We start from the raw sequence: 18475 nt of genomic DNA on the forward strand, positions 1-18475 counted from the left end.
GGCTCCCCCTAGATGTGTGCCATCAAGATAAGTGCTTTGAACTGCACGACACACATACTAGGATCAACACTCCCCCTGTATTTCAGAGACCAACAACCTAAGCGAGAAACAAGATAGCAGGATATATAACATAATGAAGCATATAACTCATGAGATATCAAATGACTAGAGACAAAGATAAAGATATGATAATGATAGGGTAGCATATGTCTCACACCATATGACTCGAACTAAAGTCTCACTGAACATAAAACCAAGCAAAGCACAAGGTCCAAGCAAAGCACAAAGTAGCACACAACGAAAAACACAAAGGCAAAGACACAGACGCAACACAATGACGCAAATCCCTAAACTCTCTCCCCCTTTGGCATCGAGACACCAAAAGGGGCAAAGAGCTAGCCTACGGCTCCAGGTGAGAGCATGCTGAGGATCTCGAACATCAGGACTCTGCGTGATCATCGGCACTGCCGTCCTCGCCCGGAAACTGCTCGGCCTCTGAGTCGGTCCACGGACAGTGCTGCTGGATCCACTCCTCCTCCTCAGTAATCTGACCCTCTGAGCCGCTGGTGACTGTCGCACCCATCTGACGCATCAGCTCCTTTTGACGTCCTCTTGCCTTCTTCTCAGCCACATGAGTCATGTACTGACCATGAGACTCCATGCAGAATAGCTTCTTCATCTTGCGTTTGAGCTTCTTTGCCCAAGAGGGCTCTGCTGCAGAAGGCTCTGTCCCAGGAGGCACATACTCCTCATCATCATCACCGGCATCAGCCTCGTCCTCGGTCTCCATGGCAGCAGCAGAAGATGGAGCTCCAGATCTACCCCAATTATCCTTCTTCCTCAGACGCTTGATCTCATGAGAGACCAACTCTCCAGTTTCCAGCTGCTCCTCAGGATAGGTACGTCTCCAGGCCCTCTCAATAAGCAACATGATGAACGGACCATAAATTGGGCACTTGCGCTCAGAAACAGCCGCCAGAAGCTCAGACCACATGACATGAGAGATGTCCAGAGACTCGCTGGTGTTGGCGTCCTTCTCACGCTAGCAGAAGAGAAGCATGTCCACAAGGTAAGAGTGTACCATGTCCAGATTCCCAATACGAGGGAAGAGAGTCTCGCGGAAGATGCGGTGAAGGATGTCCAGATAGGTAGACAACTCATAGGTTTCCTTCCTGGTCTCATGGTGGACCTTCCGAGTACAGTAGGGCCATAGGGCTTGCTTGTGAGTGGAGGTGACATTTTGGTGAGGACAAAAACCCACTGGAGTCTTGAGCCCTTGATCTTCCACCTCAAGCAGCCCCATGAAGGCCTGCCACTTGACAGCTAGCACCTTTCCATTTGTCATCCAAGTCAGAGTCCTGTCTGCGTCAGTTCCTAGGTGAACAGTGGCAAAGAACTGTGCCAGCAAATTTGCATCAAAGTCCTTGTTGAACTGCATGATCCTGAGAATGTTCAACTGAGAGCACATCTGTAGGGCATCACCAAAGTACTCAAGATCCTTCTCCATAGCATCCGTGTTGATGGAGTGAACATTGACAAAGAGATTCTTCTTAGCCTTGATCACATCAAAGTATGTGGCATACTGAAACCGGTTCCAGAACGGGCGGTTGACAAGATTGGGTTCTTGTTCTTCCTCATAGGGGTTGCGCCGCCGCCTGTCCCAGAATTCCTTGCTAGACATCTCAGTCACTTTCTTGCCACTTGGCTTCGGTCGGCTGGCAATCTTCTTCTTGCGAGGAGGATTAGTACTTGAGGAAGCACCCCCTGCCGGCTGTGGAGCACTGGAAGACCCACCTGCAGTCTCAGATGAGCGGTACCGCTTCGACGTTGAACGCCCGGGGTTGACACGGCGGACTTGCTGCTCAGGATGTTCATCACCTGGAACCAAACACACGGACACAAGAAACAACCAGAAGGAACAATCAAAACCAAACAAACACAACAAAGATGGATCAACATGTGGTAGGAAACAATGGAACTGGGCATCCAGCGGTAGTACCATGCCTGCTCAGCGGTAGTACCGCTTATCCACATAAGCGGTAGTACCGCTCCGTGGAGCGGTAGTACCGCTCCAGCGGTAGTACCGTGCCAGATGGGCGGTAGTACCGCCCGAGACGGGGCACGGCGGATCCCTACTGCCGTGGTCAGATCCGGCACTACCGGGGATGCCAAATTCAAAAATAAACCTACCAAACATCAATCCAAAGAGTCTAGTTGCCTTCTCCAACCTACTCAAGCCTAGATTTGGCCAAAAATCTAGAGATGCAACTACTATTGCCCCTAAAACGCGAGATCTGAAAACTAGACAAGAAGAGAAGAGGAACGGGGGCAATACCGGCATCCATGGCAAGAGGACGAGGTGGGGATCGACTCCACCGAAGGAAATGGAGAGGAACGGTCCGGAGACGGAGGGCCACCGGAGCCTTCCCGCGGCGAGATGGCGCTGGAGAGAGAGGAAGAGGAACCAGGGGACGAAGCAAATGGGTATGGGGTGGAGGAAACCACCCCTGCCCACGACTTAACCCCCTGGCCCCGCCCCTCAGCGGTAGTACCGTGGTGAGGGGCGGTAGTACCGCTTAGCCGTATAAGCGGTAGTACCGCTCCTTGGAGCGGTAGTACCGCTCCAGCGGTAGTACCGCTCATGCACAACGGTAGTACCGCCCAGCGCAACTCAAACCAGACTCAACACATATGGTGCAAAACAAAAGACGGAAAACACCGGCAAGAAGACCAACAAGAGCACTAACAAGAGAACAAGAAACACATGCCTCTATACGAGAGGGCGGTGGCCGAGGCCACCTATGTTTGAGTCACTTGGTATGGCACCGCGAAGAATTATCCTTGGGCCCATGACCAACGCTCGTCTTTGAAGCACAAGTACCATCAAAAATGGCTAATGTGAAAGAGTGAGATCAGTTTATGCATCGTGGGGGGAGGGAAAGTTCATTGAGAGAACAACACTCCCCCTACGTCCATGCCTACACCTAGACCAGAAAGCACAATGAATGTGAGGGGTGTGCAAAGGTTCAAACCACATTGCTCGAATCAATGATATTTAGCTCATGCCTTAACTCGCGAAATCTTGCTTCATCCAATGGCTTCGTGAAAATATCTGCAAGGTTATCATGAGTGTTGACATAGTTGAGCTCGATCTCCCCTCGCCTAATATGATCCCGGATGAAGTGATACCGAATCTCAATATGCTTTGTCTTGAAGTGTTGCACCGGGTTGAGAGAAATCTTGATAGCACTTTCATTGTCACACCAAAGAGGCACTTTGTCACAAATGACACCGTAATCCTTTAAAGTTTGCCTCATCCATAAGAGTTGTGCACAACAACTTCCGGCCGCCACATACTCCGCTTCGGTGGACGAGAGAGACACACAACTTTGCTTTTTAGAAGACCAACTTACCAAAGAGCAACCAAGAAATTGGCACCCTCCAGAAGTGGACTTCCTATCCACTTTGTCTCCCGCCCAATCGGAATCCGAATAGCCTACAAGCTTGAAGTTTGCTCCTCTTGGGTACCATAGGCCAAAGTTTGGGGTATGAGCCAAATATCGAAAGATTCGCTTGACCGCCACAAAGTGGCTTTCCTTAGGTGCGGCTTGAAACCGTGCACATATTCCCACACTCAACATGATATCCGGTCTAGATGCACAAAGGTAAAGCAAGGATCCAATCATAGAGCGATATACCTTTTGATCCACCGCTTTACCATTGGGATCAATGTCAAGTTGGCACTTGGTGGGCATTGGAGTGGAAGCCGGCTTGACATCACTTAGCTTGAATCTCTTTAGCATGTCTTGAGTGTATTTGGCTTGGTTGATGAAGGTTCCTTCTCTTCTTTGTTTGATTTCGAATCCGAGAAAGAACTTCAACTCTCCCATCATAGACATCTTGAACTTTGAGGTCATGAGAGCGGCAAATTCTTCATTGAAAGCTTTGTTAGGGGAACCAAAAATAATATCATCAACATATAGTTGGCACACAAACAACTCCCCTTTGACCTTCTTAGTAAAAAGAGTGGGGTCGATTTTCCCGATTTCGAATCCACGATCTTGTAACAACTCCGTAAGATGCTCATACCACGACGTGGGGCTTGTTTAAGGCCATAGAGCGCCTTGTGGAGTTGATACACATGATCGGGGAAATAGGGATCTTCGAACCCCGGGGGTTGTTTGACATATACCAACTCATTTATGGGACCATTAAGAAAAGCACTCTTCACATCCATTTGTTGCAAAGTGAAATTATGATGAGAAGCATAAGCAATCAACAAACGAATAGATTCAAGGCGAGCAACGGGGGCAAAGGTTTCACCGTAGTCGATACCCTCGACTTGGGAGTAGCCTTGTGCCACCAAACGAGCCTTGTTGCGAACAATGATTCCATGAGCGTCTTGCTTGTTCTTGAATATCCACTTGGTTCCAATGACATTATGATTCCCGGTTGGCCTTGGCACTAACTTCCACACTTGATTATGTTCGAAGTTGTTGAGTTCTTCACGCATGGCGTTGAGCCAATCCGGGTCCTCAAGCGCTTCATAAACCTTTTGGGGTTCGACACAAGAAACAAACGCATGATGTTCACAATAGTTTGCTAATTGTCTACGAGTGCTTACCCCCTTTCTTAGGCTTCCAACCACATTCTCCAAGAGATGACCTTTGGTGGTGAGCTTGGAAGCGATCTTAGCGGCACGACGCTCCAATTCCTCCTCGGAAGTGAAGTGAGGAGGGGTTACTTGATCATCTTGAGCATCGTCTTGAGCTTGTTCTTGATCTTGAACTAGCTCGAGGGGAAGAACTTGACCTTGGGCATCATTTGGTGGATCACCACCATCTTGAGGTTGATCTTGCCCTTGATCTTGTTCATGAGGTTGAGGGCCTTCACTTTGTTCTTCGGAAGCGTGTGGGTCTTGGGTTGGTGATGGCTCCACTTGAGTAGAGCATTGTCCTTCTCCTTCGGCCACAAGGGGTTCCTCAATGGGTAGGATATATCCAATACCCATTCTTCTTATGGCTTGGGGAGGAATTTCATCACCTACATCACAAGTACCACTTTGCTCCACTTGGGAGCCGTTATTTTCATCAAACTCCACGTTACACGTCTCCTCAATAAGTCCCGTGGACTTATTGAGAACACGGTAAGCATGGGAGTTTGTAGCATAACCAACAAATATGCCCTCATGAGCTCTAGTCTCAAATTTAGACAAACGAACACCTTTCTTGAGAATGAAACACTTACACCCGAACACCCGAAAGTACTTGAGGTTGGGCTTGTTACCGGTGAGGATCTCATATGGAGTCTTGTTCAAGCCTTTGCGAAGATAGAGCCGATTTGAAGCATGACACGCGGTGTTGATGGCTTCGGCCCAAAAGTTGTATGGAGACTTGAACTCCGCCATCATGGTCCTTGCCGCATCCATCAACGTCCGGTTCTTCCTCTCCGCAACACCATTTTGTTGAGGGGTGTAAGGTGCGGAATATTGATGCTTGATCCCCTCATCACTGAGAAACTCATCCAAGGTGTAGTTCTTGAACTCGGTGCCGTTGTCACTTCTTATCGTCAAGATCTTTGCATTGTGTTGATGTTGGGCTTCATTTGCAAAGTCAATGACGGTTTGTTGGGTCTCACTCTTCCTCTTGAAGAAATACACCCACGTGTATCTAGAATAGTCATCCACGATTACCAAGCAATACTTTCTACCCCCAAGACTATCAAAGGATGGAGGCCCAAAGAGATCCAAATTAAGGAGCTCCAATGGCCTCTTCGAGTAAATAAGAGTCGTGGGAGGGTGAGCCTTCTCATGAAGCTTTCCTTCGATACAAGCACTGCAAGCACGATCTTTGGCAAAACTAACGTTCGTTAGTCCACGGACATGGTCCCCCTTGAGAAGACTTTGCAAAGATCTCATATTGACATGGGCTAAACGGCGATGCCAAAGCCATCCCACGTCAACTTTAGCCATTAGGCATGTCGCGGTCTTAGTGGGTTGCTCCGAAAAGTTAATCACATAGAGACCGTTCTCGACATGCCCAACAAAGGCTACCTTAAGAGTCTTGCTCCACAAGAGGGCCACGGTATCAATATCAAAGAAAGTGGCAAAGCCCATGATAGCAAGTTGACGAACGGAAAGTAAATTGTATGCAAGGGACTCAACTAGCATGACTTTCTTGATCGTGGGATCATGAGAAATGACAACTTTGCCGAGTCCCAATACCTTAGAAGACGAGGCATCACCCCACTCGACATTGGTGGGCATAGATGGAAACTTGTGCATGTCCACCACCAAGTCCTTGCTTCCGGTCATATGATTTGTAGCTCCACTATCGAGCAACCATGATCCCCCACCGGAAGCAAACACCTACAAGAGATCAATGCTTGGTTTTAGGTACCCATTTTGTAATGGGTCCTTTGATGTTAGCAACAAGGGTCTTAGGAACCCAAATAGACCATTCAATGTACTCATGAGGAGAACCAACGAATTTGGCATAAACATGCCCATCACTAGCACGGCATAACACATAAGAAGGATTAAAGTCGCCGGCTTTGTTGGAAGGAGTGGCATTGCTCTTCTTGACGCCGCCACCCTTCGCATTGTTCTTCTTCTCCTTGGAAGCACCCTCTCCCTCCTTCACAAAAGTTTGCTTGAGAGGAGGAGGTCGTTTGGTCTTGTCATTCTTCTTCTTGTTCTTGGGCTTGGGTGCGAACCCAATCCCCTCCTTGGCCACAACTTCCTTTTGGTTTCTCAAAAGGTCGTTGAGGTTCTTCTCACCTTGTATGCATGACACAAGGCCTTTCTCAAGTTGCTCCTTCAACTTAGCATTCTCCTCAACAAGATGCACATGCTCACAACACAGGTTAGTAGCATTTGCATTATCAATTAAAACCATATGAGGAAAGGTGGCTTTCTCCTTTGTTAGCTTCACTTGGAGTTGATCATGAGACTCCTTGAGGCTAGCATGAACACCCTTCAAGACTTTGTGAGCCTTGTCGAGAATGCCAAACTCCTCTTTGAGTCTAGCTAGATCAACCCCAAGTTTTGCCTTCTCGGAGTTTAGCACACGAGACACAACAAGAGCATGATCAAGATCTTTCTTTAACTTAGCATGATCATCGTTGTGTGACTCCTCAAGAGCCAAATAAAGACCACGCTCTTCGTCAAGAGCATTGGAAAGATCCGAAATCTCATCGGCATAGTCACGACTATGCCCCTCCATCTTAGAGATGGTATCTTCGTGAGCCTCGATCATGTCATTGGCTTCACCAAGTTGTTCCAAGAGAGCAACGAAGTGCTTCTTGGATTTACCCTTGATTTTACCCATAAAGATCTCAAACTCATTTTCCTCCACATTTGTCCCCTCATGTTCATCAATGCTATCCGTCGAAGAAGGATGATTAATGATGGTAGTTTTGATGTTGGAGGTTACCTTATTGGTGGCTTTAGCCATGAGGCACTTGGCGGTGATGTTCTCATTGGGTGAGTCGAAGAGAGACACCTGTGGAGTCTTCGCAATGGCAACGGAGGCCATGGCAACCGACTCACTATCTTCACCATCGTCATCATCCTCATTGTACTCTTCTTGAACCACCAACGCCTTGGGAGGAGTCTTCTTGGTGAAGTTGCTCTTGTTGGGGAACGACTTGGCCTTGTCTTTTCTAATGAGCTTGCCACCATTGTCTTCCCTCTTCTCGTAAGGGCACTCCGCAACAAAGTGGCTCACATTGCCACAATTGAAGCAAGTCCTCATCCATTGCTTGCCCTTTGCGCCACTTGAGTTGCTTTTCTTGAAGTTTGGCCTCGTGTTCTTCTTGCTCCAAAATTGCCTTGAAGCAAGAGCCATGTGTTCATGATAGGCATACTTCGTATCTTCGAGGTTGCCCTCCTCTTCTTCCTCTTCATCCTCTTCCTCCATACTAACCTTGGCCTTTAGAGCAAGGTTGGGCTTCTTTATTCTTTGAGAGCGAAGAACCGCATTGTCGGCGGTCTTGTCCAAGATGCTCATAGCAACAAACTCATCCAACACTTCACTTGATGACAAGGTGTGGAAGTCCGGCCTTTGACGAATTACGGAGGACATGGCTTTGTGGTAGGGCATCATTGCCTTGAGGAATTTGCGCTTGATCCAATTGTCATCCGTGTCCTTACTTCCATGATCTCGGAGAGAGACCGCGAGTTTGGTTACTCTCCGAAAAAGCTCACGAGGTTCTTCATCTTCTTTCATTGCAAACTCGTCAGCTTCATCTTGCACCACTTCATTGTTGGAGCGTTGAATGCTTGCGCTTCCCCGATAGAGGGAAACAACTTGGAGCCAAGCATCTTTGGCCACGGTGTAAGGCCGGAGATGAGGGAGATCTTCGGGTGGGATTGCTTCTTGGATGATGAAGAGAGCATTCTCATTGAATTGATGATCCACAACTTCTCTAGGAGTGAAGTTACTTCGGTCATGCGGATAGAAACCTTCTTCAATGATTCTCCAAAGGTTAGTGTTCACATGATTTAAATGACGCTTAAAACGATAGACCCAAGAATCAAAATCTACATTCTTCTCAATCTTAGGGGCCGGGCCGGCATGATTCAAATGAGTGGAAGGGAGCGGTCCACCATAGACAGGTGGAGGTTCCACATGAGCAAAGATGCCGGTCCCATTTTTATAACTAGAACAAGGAGCCTTCTCACCCGAAGCTTCCCCCTTGTCGGAGGTAGCATCCGTCACCTTGTTCGCGGGATCACCCACTTTCAACGGTGCGGTGGTAAGTTTAAGCCCTTCTAAGAATTTATTCAACATGCTTTCGACCTTGGTCGTCATGGAGGTTTTCAATGTGTCCAACGCCACATTGAATTCCTCACGAGAGACCGCGGTTCCCCCATCTCCCGTAGACGAGACTGGATTCTCACCGGAGTGCTCCTCCGCACCGTCTACGACGTCAACCATACTCTTTGGACGGTAAAGTCCTTAATAAAGAGACGAGGCTCTGATACCAATTGAAAGGGTCGATATAGTTGACTAGAGGGGGGTGAATAGGCAACTAACAATTTTTAGCTTTTCTTTACCAAATTAAAGTTTGCATCAAAATAGGTTGTCTAGATATGCAACTAAGTGAGCAACCTATATGATGCAACGACAACAAGCACGCAAGCAAGTAAGAGAAATAACACAAGTAAACTAGCTAAAGTAAAGGAACGAGATAACCAAGAGTGGAGCCGGTGAAGACAGGGATGTGTTACCGAAGTTCCTTCCTTTTGAGGGGAAGTACGTCTCCGTTGGAGCGGTGTGGAGGCACAATGCTCCCCAAGAAGCCACACGGGCCATCGTATTCTCCTCACGCCCTCACACAATGCGAGATGCCGTGATTCCACTATTGGTGCCCTTGAAGGCGGCGACCGGACCTTTACAAACAAGGTTGGGGCAATCTCCACAACTTAATTGGAGACTCCCAACGACACCACAAAGCTTCACCACAATGGACTATGGCTCCGCGGTGACCTCAACCGTCTAGGGTGCTCAAACACCCAAGAGTAACAAGATCCGCTAGGGATAAGTGGGGGGAATCAAATTTCTCTTGGTGGAAGTGTAGATCGTGGCCTTCTCAACCAATCCCGAGCAAATCAACAAGTTTGATTGGCTAGGGAGAGAGATCGGGCGAAAATGGAGCTTGGAGCAACAATGGAGCTTTTGGGGGAAGAGGTGAATCAACTTTGGGGAAGAAGACCCCTTTATATAGTGGGGGGAACAAACCAACCGTTACCCCCCCCCCCTTCTGCCCCGAAGAGAGCGGTAGTACCGCTGTGCCAGCGGTACTGCCGCTTGCCACCATAAGCGGTACTACCGCTCCAAAGCGCGGTACTACCGCTTGGCCCACAGCGGTACTACCACTGAGGGTGGGCGGTACTACCGCATAGGAGCGGTACTACGGCCCTCCACAGCCGCGGCCAGTACCGTAAAACCCGACACGAAAAAGGAGCCCTCGAATCGAGGCGGTACTAGCACGAGACCACCGCGGTACTACGGCTTGGGGCCACTAGCGGTACTACTGCTCTGGAGCGGTACTACCGTGCCTAGAGCGGTACTACCGCTTGTGGCACCCAAGCGGTACTACCGCTCGGTCCCGCTGTACTACCGCTGGGACCAGAGATAGTACACACATGGGGCTACTAGCGGTACTACTGCTCTGGGTGGTACTACCGCTCCAGAGCGGTACTACCGCTTGTAGCACCCAAGCGGTACTACCGCTCTGGCCCGCGGTACTACCGCTGGGACCAGAGAGGGCACAAAGAGAGGAGAACCAAGCCCATCATCGAAACAGAAAGGCTCGGAGGGAGGGGCAAAGGAAGTGTACGTGATGATTCCGCCCTAGCCTTTCCAAAACGGACCCCCTCTTGATAGTACGGTGATCCCTATGAAACTAGTCCACCAAACTAATCCGAAAGGGCTACACCGTCTTCGCTTTGAGTTCCGAGGGGAGAAAATCATCTCGTGCCAAAAGAATGAATCTCTGAAAAACACTCAACGCACACGATTAGTCCGCAAAAGCATTGTCATCAATCACCAAAACATCTTAGGGATAAATATGCCCTTACAACTACGTTAGCCTTCCCTGGGTGATAATGCAATCTCATATCATAATCCTTAATGAGCTCCAACCATCTCCTTTGCCCGAGATTCAACTCCTTCTGCGTGAAAATGTACTTCAAACTCTTGTGATCCGTGTACACCTCACAATGGTTTCCGATGAGAAAATGTCTCCATGTCTTCAACGCATGCACTACGGCTGCTAGCTCCAAATCATGTGTAGCATAATTCAACTCATGGGGTTTAAGTTGTCATGAGGCATATGAAACAACTCTTCCCTCCTGCATTAGCACTGCTCCAAGTCCTCGACGAGAAGCGTCGCAATATACTTCATAATCCTTGCGTTGATCTGGCAGAATCAATACTGGCGATGTAACCAAACGTTTCTTCAACTCCTGGAAACTAGCCTCACATTCCTCAGTCCAATTGAATTTGGTGTCTTTCTTCAACAACTCCGTCATAGGCTTTGCAATCTTCGAGAAATTCTCAATGAATCTCCGGTAGTATCCTACGAGTCCAAGAAAACTCCGGATTTCTCCAACTGTCGTGGGTGCTTCCCAATTTGTCGCAGTGTTAACCTTGGTGGGATCAACTGCTATTCCTTCTCCGGAAATAACATGTCCAAGGAATCCAACTTCCTTTAACCAAAACTCGCACTTGCTGAACTTGGCATATAACTGATGTTCTCTGAGCTTTCCAAGTACCAAACGCAAATGCTCCTTATGCTCTTCTTCATTCTTCGAATAGACCAGAATATCATCAATGAACACTACGACGAACTTATCCAAAAACTCCATAAACACTTTGTTCATCATGTTCATAAAATAGGCAGGTGCGTTAGTCAGACCGAATGACATAACGGTGTACTCATATAGCCCATACCTTGTGGTAAAAGCTGTCTTGGGTATATCCTGCTCTCGAATCTTCAACTGGTGGTATCCTGATCGCAAATCAATCTTGGAAAATACTTTAGCTCCTTGTAGTCGGTCAAACAAATCATTGATCATCGGCAGTGGGTACTTGTTCTTGATGGTTACTTCATTCAAACCACGATAATCAACAACCATCCTTAACGATCCATCTTTCTTCTCCACTAGAAGTACTGGTGATCCCCAAGGTGACGAACTTGGGCGAATATATCCTTTATCCAGTAACTCCTTAATCTGCTTCTTAATTTCCTCCAAATCCTTAGCGGGCATCCTGTACGGTCTCTTAGATATTGGCCATGTGCCTGGCAAAAGCTCAATCAAAAACTCAATGTCTCTATCCGGTGGCATGCCTGGCAACTCCTCTAGCAATACGTCAGGGAAATCCTTCACCACTGGCACTTCCTCCTGTACAACTCCTGATAAGGAATTCACTTGAGTCCTCTTCGCACATGCCGGGATACATACTTAATCCTTCTTCCTTCTGGGGTAGTAAGCAGGATCGTCTTACTGGCGCAATCGATGTTTCCTCCATACATCGATAGCCAATCCATTCCCAAAATCACATCCAAACCTTGCGACTCCAAAACTATTAGGTCTGAGGGGAAAACATGCCCACCTATGGCCAATGGCATCTGAAAACATCCTTGGCTTGCCATGTACTCTGCTCCTGGCGAGGTTACTAACATAGGTGTTCTAAGAACTTTGGTGGGCAACTTAAACTTATCCACAAATCCCCTTGATATGTATGAATGCGATGCACCAGTATCAAAAAGAACGATTGCAGTAATTGACTTAACCAAAAACTTACCTATTACTGCATCGGGCTGTGCTTCAACCTCCTCCACATTCACGTGGTTCACATATCCTTTGTTGAAAGAGTTGGGCTTCTTCCCAAAGCTTCCATTGCCATTTCCATTCTTAGCTTTGGGACATTCATTTGCATAATGTCCAGTCTTCTGGCATTTGTAGCAAGTGACTTGGCTTAGATCCCTCTTGGCTGGGGTCGATGGGTTGGTACGGTTCTGTCCGTTGCTTCCTCCATTCCCATTACCATTCTTGGGTCCACTATGGTTGTGCGAACCTCCTCCTCCATGGGTATGCTGAAAAGGTCCTCCTGAATTTGGGGTAAAACGTGGCTTCTGATGAGCTCCAGAATTGTACTTCCCTTGTCCATACTTCCTCTTGCGGCTTTCAATCTGCTGCTGCTTCCCTTCAATCATGAGAGCTCTATCTACCAACTCCTGGTAGTTGTTGAAGGTTGCTACCATCAACTGCATGCTCAGCTCATCATTCAATCCTTCCAGAAACTTCTCCTGCTTGGCTGCATCTGTAGCAACGTCATCTGGGGCATAACGTGCTAGTTTACTAAAGTCCTCCACATACTGGCCTACGGTGCGTCCTCCTTGGCGTAAGTTGCGAAACTCACGCTTCTTCATGGCCATAGCTCCTGCTGAAACATGGGCAGTATGGAAAGCTTGCTGAAACTGGTCCCATGTGACAGTGTCAATAGGGTGTGTGGCTGTGTAATTCTCCCAGCATGATGTTGCGGGTCCATCAAGCTGATGTGCGGCAAAACGCACTCTCTCCGCATATGTGCATCCTGCAGTGGTCAGCTCCCTTCCAACCTTGCGGAGCCAATCATCTGCCACAATCGGCTCGGTGCTGTTGGAGAACACCGGCGGATTCAGCCTAAGAAAACGGGCTAAGTGGTCCACAGGTGGTGGTGGTGCTGGGTTGTTGTTGTTGTTGTTGTTCCCCTGGTTCTGAACTAGCACTTGCATCAGGGCATTCTGCTGCTGAATCAACTGAGTGATCTCCGATGGGAAAACAAATCCGGTGTCGCGTCTCGGAGGCATCTGATGGTTTTTTTTAGAAAAGATGAGAAAATAGAATAGAATGAGGTCTAGAGGGAAAACACTACCCATATGCGCATGTGACAAACACAATCATATCACTCCAATCAATTCAAACAAGGCATACAATCGATCTAACTATCGTTACAAAGTGCTTGGACTATACTATATACATGGTGGAATACTAATTTGGTGGTCTACTAGAAAAATTGCTCAGTCGAAGACTCCATGATATCTGCTCCGGTTTCATCCTCCCAATCATCCTCACTGGGGTCCGAGTCGGTGTTGTCGATGATGATGTAGTTCTCCGGGCAAGTAGAATCGTCATCTTCTCCTCCTGGTGCTGGGTCTCCCATGAAAACTCCGATCTTCTTTATCAGGTCGTCATTCTTCTCCAACAATGTTGCGATTTCCTCCTCATATCCATTGCGTGTAGACTTGAGTTCTCCCTCCAGCTCCGTGATCCTAGTCTTTGCCTTCTTCAGATCTATCATGTCTACGCACATCTGGTTTTCCTGGCGATGAATGTGCTGGTTTAACTCCTGAATGAAAGCTGCAATAGATCTATCCTTCCTGGTGCTGATCATCTCCCATTGCTCGTCTCGGCGCCCACAAATCTGGTAGATAGTATCCTTGAGATCATTGTGGTACACTTCTCCAATGCGTCCCATGGTAATGTGAGCTGCCATACTCTTTCCTAGACTCCAGGTTGGTGCATCAAAGGAAAACTCTATGGGTTCAGTGACTGGCGTGAACGTCCTTCCTGGAACTTGAACTTGAATCATCCAGCGCTCCTCTTCTGGTAGTGTGGCGTTGTAGGTCCCGGTGAAGCTTGGTATTCCGATGTTCAGGTACCTAGTAACTTCCTTCAAGTGTCGTCCAAAAGGTGTATCCTCATCCGGTTGCGCGAACTTGTTCCTTGCATCCGCCATCCTAAAAGAGTGGAAGAACGGAGAGGAGTCAGAAATGAGAAGAGACTAGTGATCTAGGGCTTTAGCTTAGTGGTCGTGTCCTACAGTCAGCTTGTGCTCTGATACCATCTTTGTAGCGACCAGATCTCAAACAGTCTAGTCTCTGTGCATCAGTGTCATCCCTGGATCGGTAATGCTGACACGCACAGTACTTGAAGGATTTATAACAGAGTAGCAATCACACACTTATTACATCGAATAGTCCCAAGAGAGAACTTAATACAATAAATATGGCTTATGGCCATCTAATAACGATAACAGCGGAAGGCTTGGAAGATAAAGTGAGTCCATCAACTCCAACGGCATCACTGAGTATAAGACCACGACCTAAGGCTCCTTACTCGTCGTCTGAAAAGTCTGCAACATGATACGTTGCAGCCCGAAAATGGGTCAGCACATGGAATATGCTGGCAAAGTAACACATAGAGAGTAATGAACAGAATAATGCTATCACTACATGCATATTTGGCTGGTGGAAGCTCTATGGTTACAGTTTTGCGAAATGCCAATTTTTCCCTACTGCAAAGGAATATATTTTTATTTAACTACAAAGTTGGTTGAAAAATATTGAGAAGGTAAACCCCCTCTCAATCCCAATTAAAAGTAATCATTAACAACCAAACAAAATTAGTTAAGTATAAGATGATGAGATTCACATGATAATCCAAGAACTAGATACTCAAGATGTCCATAACCGGGGACACGGCTAACCATGATTAGATTGTACACTCTGCAGAGGTTTGTGCACTTTTCCCCACAAGACTCGATCTCCTCCATTGGATTTCTCGCACTACATGGTGTTTGAGAAACGGATGACCGAGACACGGTCTTTCAGAAGCGTTAGCACCTTACGATGGGTAGACAGTTACACCTACTTTCCCCTACATCTGCTAGTCTACCACTGTAAGAGTTCACACGACTTAATCAACTATGCTAGAGCCCATAATAGCATGTGACTGCACACGGAAGTTTCTAGCATGAATAATCTCATGATCCCTTTGAGCCTGGGTGGCGGTCCATAAAAAAACGGGCAATCACTGGAATACCCAGGTGCCTCAATCCACCCAGATGTGTGTTTAAGTTGCCACCTTAAGTAAACCATTAATTAACAATCTCACATCTGTCATGGATACACTCACCCAATCCACGTCTACTAGCATAGCATAGCAATAAGCAAACATAGAAGTAACTCCCAAAGGTTGATAATAAAACAGGTAATAGGTACTACCTCATCTACTTCCCGATACCCACAATTTAATTAGATCCTAATCATGCAATTGTTTGATGATTGATCTAATGCAATAAAACTGGGTATGAAAAGAGGTATGATCAAAGTGTTACTTGCCTTGCTGATGATCCGTGAAACCTAGAGATTCGAAGTAGCACGCTGCGCACTCCAGGTACTCTATCGCAAACAAACAAGCATACAATAAGCACTCATCTAATGCATAGGTAAAACTCAAATAAAAGATCTAACCAGAAAGTTCAACTTAAGAACTCCGGTTTGCAAAAAGAATCAAATCAAACGAAGCAACGAAAGTCAAACGGCGAAAGAAACAATCTTCGTTTACTAATCTGGACCTAAGTCAAATTTTACAGTAGCAAAAACTTGTTTGAGTTGGTTAAACGGAAAAAGGTTTCGAGACGAAACTCTAGGCGCTTGAATCGCCTGATTCCGATAAACGAGCGAAAAGTTATACTAGAACGAAAAACAGATCGGAAATCGCGATCAGAAATAATCGCAGAAAATCCAAGAAAAAGAAAACGGACGAACAGGCTAACGAACGAACGTTCGCTGTCTGCGAAAAAATGAAAACCGTTCATTAAAACGAACGAACGAACGAGTGTTCGCTAAATAAACTAAACCGAAAAAACAGATCTAGGTTTTTTTTAAAACCGAACGAAAAACCGGACAGAAAACCGAACGGTTTTCTCGAGGAAAACCGCCGGCGGCGGGGTGGTGGTCAACCTCGGCGGGGCGACGGGCGACTCCAGTGGGGCGGCGGGGTCGGCGGCGGCGGGGTCGGCGGCGGGACGGCGGCGGGGCTCCGGCGTCGCGCGGCGGGACGACGGGCGGCTGCGGCTCGGGCGACGGCGGCGGATCGGGCTAGGGTTAGGGTTTTCGGCGGCGGGGGCGACTTGGGCTGACGGGGCCTCGGGGGCGCGCCTTATAAAGGCCTGGCCGGGCGGAGTCCTTGCCGAATACGGCCCAAGGTCGGTTCGCGTTTTTTTTAATAATTTCGCGCAGAAAAACAAATAAAAGAAATACTAAACATACTCCAAAAATCCTGAAATAAATTTTCCCCGACTTCTAAAATCAAGCTGGACAAGATGAACATTTATTTGGGGCCTAAATGCAATTTTGAAAAATGCGTATTTTTCCTAATTCAAATAATAATCAAATAAAATCCAAATAAAATCAAATATTTGTTTTTAATATTTTTCCTCCAATATTTCATTATTTGTGGAGAAGTCATTTTATCCCCTTTCATATATTTTGATATGAAATATTTTCAGAGAGAAAAATAATTAAAACAAATGATCCTATTTTCAAAATTTGAGAAAACCCAAAATATGAAAATAATGAAATCCCCAACTCTCTCCGTGGGTCCTCGAGTTGCGTAGAATTTCTAGGATCGCAAAACAAAATGCAATAAAATATGTTATGCATGATGATCTAATGTATAATATTCCAAATTGAAAATTTGGGATGTTACAAATACCCCTTTTCTTTGGAGTTGGCTTAGGAGTTGGTTCAGGAAGTGTCCAATCATTTTCATTACCCAACATATTATTCAATAGGAATTCAGCTTGATCAACAGTTCTTTCCCTGAAAACACAACCAGCACAACTATCCAGGTGGTCTCTGGAAGCATCGGTTAGTCTATTATAAAAGATATCAAGTATTTCATTTTTCTTGAGAGGATGATCAGGCAAAGCATTAAGTAATTGAAGAAGCCTCCCCCAAGCTTGTGGGAGACTCTCTTTTTCAATTTGCACAAAATTATATATTTCCCTTAAGGCAGCTTTCTTATGAGCGGGGAAATATTTAGCAGAGAAGTAATAAATCATATCCTGGGGACTACGCACACAACCATGATCAAGAGAATTAAACCATGTTTTAGCATCACCCTTTAATGAGAATGGAAATAACTTAAGGATATAATAGTAACGAATTTTTTCCTCATGAGTGAATAGGGTGTTATATCATTTAATTTAGTAAGATGTGCCACAACAGTTTCAGATTCATAGCCATAGAAAGGATCAGATTCAACCAAAGTAATTATTTCAGGTTCGACAGAGAAATCATAATCCTTATCGGAAATACAGATAGGTGAAGTAGCAAAAGCAGGGTCATATTTCATTCTAGCATTCAAAGATTTTTCTTTCAGCTTAGCTAATAATTTCTTAAGATCATATCTATCATTGCAAGCAAGAAAGTCTCTAGCAGTTTCTTCATCCATAACATAACCCTCAGGCACAATAGGAAATTCATATCTAGGGGGAGAATCTTCATCATCACTTTCATCAATATTATCAGTTTCAAGAATTTCATTCTCTCTAGCCCTAGCAAGTTGTTCATCCAGAAATTCACCTAATGGCACAGTAGTATCAAGCATAGAAGTAGTTTCATCATAAGTATCATGTATAGTAGAAGTGGCATCATCAATAACATGCGACATATTAGAATTAATAGCAGAAGCAGGTTTAGGTGTCGCAAGTTTACTCAAAACAGAAGGTGAATCAAGTGCAGAGCTAGATGGCAGTTCCTTACCTCCCCTCGTAGTTGAGGGATAAATCTTGGTTTTTTCGTCTTTCAAGTTCCTCATAGTGATCAGCAGATATAAATCCCAAGTGACTCAAAGAATAGAGCTATGCTCCCCGGCAACAGCGCCAGAAAATAGTCTTGATAACCCACAAGTATAGGGGATCGCAACAGTTTTCGAGGGTAGAGTATTCAACCCAAATTTATTGATTCGACACAAGGGGAGCCAAAGAATATTCTCAAGTATTAGCAGTTGAGTTGTCAATTCAACCACACCTGGAAAACTTAATATCTGTAGCAAAGTATTTAGTAGCAAAGTAATATGGAAGTAATGGTAACGGTGGCAAAAGTAATAGTAGCAGTTTTGCAGTAATTGTAA

This window comes from Aegilops tauschii, chromosome 7, assembly GCF_002575655.3.
Source record: "Aegilops tauschii subsp. strangulata cultivar AL8/78 chromosome 7, Aet v6.0, whole genome shotgun sequence".
NCBI lineage: Eukaryota > Viridiplantae > Streptophyta > Magnoliopsida > Poales > Poaceae > Aegilops > Aegilops tauschii.